The sequence below is a fragment of the Nicotiana tomentosiformis genome, chromosome 10, assembly GCF_000390325.3.
Source record: "Nicotiana tomentosiformis chromosome 10, ASM39032v3, whole genome shotgun sequence".
In the NCBI taxonomy this organism is placed as follows: domain Eukaryota; kingdom Viridiplantae; phylum Streptophyta; class Magnoliopsida; order Solanales; family Solanaceae; genus Nicotiana; species Nicotiana tomentosiformis.
Window position 1 is genome coordinate 63,285,297 of NC_090821.1, and position 7,318 is coordinate 63,292,614.

General features: G+C 40.5%; 1 long non-coding RNA gene across 1 annotated transcript; it reads right to left on the minus strand.

The window, feature by feature from the left end:
• Positions 1-2,074: 2,074 nt before the first annotated feature.
• On the minus strand, positions 2,075-2,896 carry LOC104100702 (uncharacterized). The gene is made up of 2 exons (XR_687310.4): positions 2,637-2,896; positions 2,075-2,492 (listed from the first exon to the last, which is right to left on the minus strand). It is a non-coding gene; the product is annotated as an uncharacterized lncRNA (long non-coding RNA).
• Between the last annotated feature and the right edge of the window lie 4,422 nt (positions 2,897-7,318).

A 7,318-nucleotide genomic window follows, 5' to 3' on the forward strand; every position in this document is an offset into this window, starting at 1 on the left:
AAGTTTGAGGCTCACCAAGAACTATTAACATGTGCGCTCTAATTAACGAAATCCTCGTCTGCGTCAACTGCTGTCTTGGTAAAAAAAAATAGCGGAGAGTGAGTCGCTAGCTCAGTGAGTAATAACACTTAACCACAACCGTTTTTATTGTGTACAAGTCAGAAAATATGTTAGTATATTAAATAGAAAATATCATAAAAATGCCCTTTTAATAAACAATAAACAATTTTCAGTCCCATCATATTTTTCTTGTAGTATAATACAATTGACAATTCAGTAATAAGCTCGGTACCCACCGTATAATATCAATATTCATATTTGGTAGGTTTCAATGAACGGATAATGTAATCGATATAACTGTGAAGTTCTTCGCAAGAAGTCAAATATAAAGGTAGTTGCTACTCGAGGGAATCAGTAACAGTATGCTAGTTCTAGTTTTCCACTAGCGAGGGCTGTAACGGTAATCGATAATTACAAGGTGCACCAAGTCTAACGAACCCGCCGTTAGCTATGGGATCCTTCAATGTCTACTCCCATTTTAAAACAATATAGGGCATTTCGGTTCTTATCAAATCATGTAATTCATTTCGATAACAGTAAATTCAAGTAATGGTAAAACAGATCTAGTGACAACAGGAATATTTAAAATAACAATAATCATCTCAAATAACTATTTTGGTATAATATTGAGTAAAAGACTTGTCCCACATGCAACTCAAAATAATCGGTAACATATTCATATTAAAAATTATGTGTAACTCATGCAAGTTATAAAAATATAAATTGCGATAAGATTACTACTCACAGTACTATGAAATACCAACTCGACACATCGAGCGATCCGTACGACTTTCTTCGATCAATCTATAACCACATCAACATCGATCTCGTGTTAATTGCCTTATTTTGGCTAAATTCATCACTAATTTAGAATACCCAATCCTCCGAGTTTTATATTTTATCATCAATTCGTCGAATTATATTTACTCATGCTATGAGTAATTTAAATTAGTCCAAAATCTTTCAAATAAAAAGGCAATTATATAGTTTATTCCCTGTACTATTCAATTTTCTTAATCATGTATATAAGTTGAAACTTAAATATTATTGTCTACAACATCTGTTTTGTATTAAATTTTCAATACCCAATAGAATCCCATAAACACAGAAATCGGGATTTAAAGGAATCCAACAGAACTAAAGAAGAATCAGCGAAAGGGAAAAATTAACCTTTTTTGTTTGCCGAAGAATAGTTTTCACTTGAAGCTGTTATATAGGTCCAATCCTCCTTCCTTTAATTGTAAATTTTATTACCAACAACTTATCTTTTCCTCACTTGCTTGTCAATGATGTTGAGGTCCAAGTAGTTGTTCCAGCAGCACCTTTTTTAGTTTCTTTAAGTTTGGAGTTGGCTTTCCCAATCCCTAATTCTCGTCATGTGTTAATAGGGTGGGCCTTGTCCCATGTAATTTTTTTTCTTTTATTTATTAGGCTAATGACTTAAATGTCCTAACTTAAGTATCAGGTATAACATGGTGTGAGTTTGCCAACACAACTTCTTTACTCACCCAAAAATCTTACATGGAGAGAAAAAACTGCCATAACAGGAAACGAACTAGAGAGACAACGACTATCCAAGTTGAAGTAAAGAAAGGGAAATGGTAATTCACAAAACTAGTCAAGTTCTGAACATGTGATACTTTTTAGTATCTTATATGATGTAATTACTGCACGTGACAGTACTTTTAACTTAAGTGTTAGGTCCTTTTAACTATTTAATGTTGATGTCATTTTATTACTTGGATGGTATTAGTTTTTGGGGTTATAAAATGGTATCCCTTTTGGGTCCTTTTAACTGAATGGTGTTGAATTATGTTGTTGATAAATGAAGTTATGTAATTGCTGTGATATGTTGCTAAAATTAATGTCAATTCATATTTTCCAGCTATGAAATTCACTGTCCAGCTATCTATTTCATTGTCCAGCTATCTAATTCATTGTCCATTCATGAATAATGTTGAATTATACTCTACAAGTTATATTTGGAAATCACAACTATATCAACGAACTAACATTGTGACAAAGCTGTATACTTAAACAACCAGTAAAACATAAGATATATACGTTACTGTTAGTTGGAAATTTTAACAATACAAAGCAAAAAAGCAACCTAACATTAGATACCCGCAAGTTAGACACCTACAAGTTAACACCCAACTAGAGCTAACATTACAATGAACACATCTCCTAAGCCATTCATTTCTTCAATAAAGCAGCAATGAATCCCAAAAACAGTGCCGATGAAATCAGTAGACTAATTCACATCTTTGATACTTTCTCTTCCAATGTTAAAACTTTAACCATTTGAGAATGGTTTTTAGCCTCCATGGAAGCTACTTCTTGCTTCAATTTCTCCATGTCCAACTTAACAACATCCACTGACGACCCCAATTCTCTAATTGCATACATAGGTGAATCTGGAAAAACTTCATCTTCCCACAAGAAAAATTGGCATGAATAAACTTGTCAATAACATTAAATTACATTTAGACTAAAAAACTTATAAATTATACAATTGAAAAGCCTAAAACATATGCAAATGAGAAAAAAAAAACTTTACAACAAAAACAACTAACCTCAGGCTTAGGACATTTATAAAACTTCCTTCTAGGATTAGAAATAGTTGTGGAAGTTAAGTGGCTGGCTTTCATATCACAATGACACTTAATCTGAGATGAAGAGCTTCCTTGAGACATTTCACATTCGACGAGAAAGGAGAATAGATGAGCAGAAATTTTCACTCTTCAATTGAACCCTAGAATTTACGCTTGTGGTGGTATTGGGAAGAAGAAGGCATCTGATGAACGGGTTATATTAAAAGGGCTTGGATCAGATCTTTCCAATGTGGCTTTCCATATGGCGTTTTAATTGCTTGGTTGGACAGGGATTAAAAATAAGGTCAATTTTACCCACTTTCCTAACGGTAGGCCTATAAATGGCCTGATAGTATAACGGGGGAGAGAAATGTACTATTTACCAAAGTAGATGTCACGTCCCAAAATCGAGGAGCGCGACCAGCGCTCAACCGAGTGAACCTGATCGAGCAAGCCTGTTAGATTTTCTTCTACCCAAACTCATCCACGAATGAAGATAATACATATTTTCATTAGTTAAACAAAAACGTGATCATGTCTACAATACAAATTCATTACCAATAGTTTTCATCATTTTTAAAGTCCCAAATGGGATAAGTAATACAACCACAACATAACATAGTTTATCTTTCTTAGCACCAATACACAACCCACACTATATCTACAGAGCCTCTATAGATAAATAAGAGTACAATGATGATGCCGGCAACAAGGTCCCGGCTATACCTCAAACAGAATACACAAAAAATAATAGATACATGACCCCGGGATGAAGTGGAGCTCACCAAGTCAACTGGGAAGAAGATGTACTGCTATCACTGATCAATACTTCCTGCTATGGAACCGCCTGCATCTATTTAAAGTGGCAGCACCCCCAGCAAAATAGGATATTAGTACCGTCGAATAGTACTAGTATGAAAACCAAACACCAATTTAAGAATTTAGAAACACAATATGAATATGATGAATCAGGGTGACAATAGAATAATATAGATAACCGTTTAAACCAGAGCAAGCTTATTAAGACCTATCAATAACATTTATAGGATTTAAGATGAGATCCTCTATAACTATCTTCACACAAGGAAGCCCTGCCGCATCATCCGATGTATGCAGGTGGAGGTGTAAGTACAATACCACAACTCTACTCAAGCGGCCCCGCCGCCTCACCCCAATATATGCGGGTGGATGTATAACCACAGAACCAAGAACCTACACAAAGCGGCTATGCCACCTCACCCCAATGTATACGCGTGGAAATGCATCAACGATACCAATACCAATAACATTTGGTATTGTTGTGGTGCCACAACAATACCAAAAATATACACAAAGTGGTCATACCACCTCACCCCACTGTATGCGGGTAGAGGTGCAGTCCCACAATACCATGATCCCTACACAAAGCGGTCATGCCGCCTCACCCCAATATATGCGAGTGGAGGTGTATCACAATCACAATCTCTACACATCTTGGTATAATAACCTTTATATAAATCACGACTTGAAATTATAACATGTGGATACACAATCCATAGTTTGAAACACATTTTCAATTTATAATGCAATATGATAAGAGCATTTGAAACACAAATTGAACATATATCTTTATCACAAAACTTATCGGAATACTGGATTTGTAATCAACATCTTGGAACTTACAAGGATAATGGGAATTCCAATTCTTAAAGAAGAGTTTACCCAACATGCCTCACTTGAGCTTCCTTACACTCTAAATGTTCTAGAATTCTTAGCAACTTCAATCTATTTTAGAAATATAACAAATTAAACCAAAATTAGGAAGATGATCATGGTTCTAGATCATTTGAGCATTTTATCAAACACTAGGTGTGCATAAGATTTCAAGGTCCTTTTAGGGAGGATTCCATCATCCCACAACCCAATATTTATGTCATGGGCTGCTTTCCATCATCGACCCATGACCCCTTGGACGTGCCCCGTGGCGTCCTGGCAATCCTCCTAATGCCTAGCGCCATGGTCGGTCCCGTGGTCCCGGCAGCACCAAGTGACAAGCGAGCATGCGCCTCTGTCGCCCCACCGATAATCAGTGCCAGCGCCCAATGGCTGGCGAATGCCATCAGCGCCGCGCGCACTGACAATGCCGCACACGCAGACCCAATGCCAAGCACCAGCACCCCGCCGCTGGCAGATCCAAATAGTGCCGCGCGCGCCACAGCAATGCGCGCGCAGACCCTGATGCTCAAGACAAATTTGCTGCCATCGGACTTGCTTCCATAGAAAACTAAGTCCTTTTCATTATAATTATAGAGTAGTTTTACTTCATTCATTTTCAGTGTGCTTCTACAACTTTCTTAGGTCAACTCATATAACTTTGGTTTATTTTTTTTAAGCATTATTAAGGGGGACCAAAGCATTCAAACATTCAAGCATTCAAACAATTCTCTGTACTGGTGTCTCTCCCCTCCGACACCGCATTGCATCTTGTAATAGCTTTCATCATCATCAATACAATCATCAGCTTTTATCATCAATTGCTCATTTTCCACTGCTCAATTTCTCACGACATTGGTTTTCCCGTATGGCACTGACAATCTAGTCTAGCGTACGGCGAGGACCTCAGTTGGCGCATAGCAACCGCACTGACATCGGTTGCTTAGCCTTACGTCGCCCTTCCAAGGAACTTCAGGAAGGCGCCGCGTAACAGTTAGTATCAAAGCCTAGGCTCGACATTGGACGAGGGAACTCATTGGCATCATCATCACCATTTCTGACCATGGTGAATTACGGGGATCGCATCACGACCCTAGAAGAGACGGTTGACGCATTACAGCCCATCGTGGATACGTTGCCTGATCTAAAAACCAGCCTAGTGCAAAGGTTGGATGACCTAGACCGTAGAATGCGGCAGGTAGAAATTGACATAGCAAACATCAGTCAAGACTCTGAGGAAGATCGGGAAACGGCTGCCGTCGAGGCAACCAAAATTCATGGCAAATTCGAGGACCTCCAACAGGAGCGTGCTGAGGATTTAGCCCATCGGGAACTAGAGGCAGACTGACTGACCGTCATGCAGCAAACCATAGACAACTTGACAGGATAGCTCAATGTTGTTAATGTTGCCCTTCAAAGCCTGCTCAAAGGAGGCGAAAACCACATCAGGGGTGCCATGAACATTGCCCCCATGCCACAAAAGCTGAAAATTCCGGAGCCCAAGCCGTACAACGGAGCCCGGGATGCTAAAGAAGTGGAAAACTTCATCTTCGACATCGAACAATACTTCGATGCCGTTGGACAGTTGGAGGAATCCAAGAAGGTAGCAACTGCTGCCATGTATCTTCAAGGTGATGCAAAATTCTGGTGGCGAGTCAAATACGAAGCCATCAGGGCCAGTGAAGATACTCTCCAGACATGGGCAGAACTGAAGGCCGCCATACGCCTGCAGTTCTTCCCCGAAAATGTTGAATACAATGCAAGAAGAAATTTGCGTGAACTCCGCCATACCAGGTCGGTGTGGGACTACGTGCGTGAATTCTCCGCACTCATGCTAAACATACGGGATATGGGAGACAAAGACAAACTGTTCGCATTCATAGAAGGTTTGAAACCTCATGCTCGTATGGAACTGCAAAGACAACGGGTAGATACCCTGCCCAAGGCCATTCAAGCTGCAGAGTGCCTTGGGGATTATCAATTGGAAACTTGGAAGGATAGGCCCAGCCACCTGTCCGAGGAGGATATAATGGGAGCCCACCTAGCAACGGTGGCCCCAACAGAAACGGAGGAGATCGAGGTGCATCCAAATCTAAGACTCCCTCCTCAAGCAGCAACAGTGCTGCATCAGTCAACAACAATCAGGGGAGAAAGCCCCCATCAGAATGTCATCATTGCGGCGGGGAACATTGGAACAATCAATGCCCCAATACACAAATCAATGCTCAACAAACTGTCGACGATAATGAGTCAGATCAGGATGGCTCAGTCGGCGAAGAACAGGTAGGGGCCTTCAACGCATTTGTTGGCTCCATTCATGATACCTTGGCGGGAACCAGTGCTGGCAACCCAAGAAGAAGACATTCCCAATCGACAAGAAAGGGAAAGGAAAGGCGGACGTGAGGCCTCCCACATCATAAAGAGGACCCTAATATTCGTTGACATAAAAGTAAATAGCAGACCTATTCGGGCATTGATAGACACGGGTGCTAGCCACAACTACCTAGCCTCAACTCAGGTGCAACGCCTCGGTCTAGCAGTGTAAAAATGCAAGGGTCGTGTCAAGGCTATCAACTCTCTATCTCAGCAAGTGAGTGGAATAGCCAAAGAAGCGTCAATCCAGCTTGGCCCATACAAGGGAATATTCGACCTACACATAGCTATCATCGATGACTTCGAACTGATAGTGGGATTGGAATTCCTCAGGCAGACCAACACCATCCCGGTACCATATGCCAACATGCTCCTAATGATGGGAGACAAAGGGGCCAAATCCCACACCATATCGTGCATATCCAAGAAGATGGCCGCTGGAAACATCACGGCCATGCAATTTAAGGAGGGAACCAATAGACCTGAACCCACGGTTCCGGCTACCCTCAGCATCATCAAGCAGACATCACATCATCGGGGTCCAACAGCTCATGGCGCCCCTCATTGTGTGAAGACTTGTCAAGCATTCCAAAAGGACA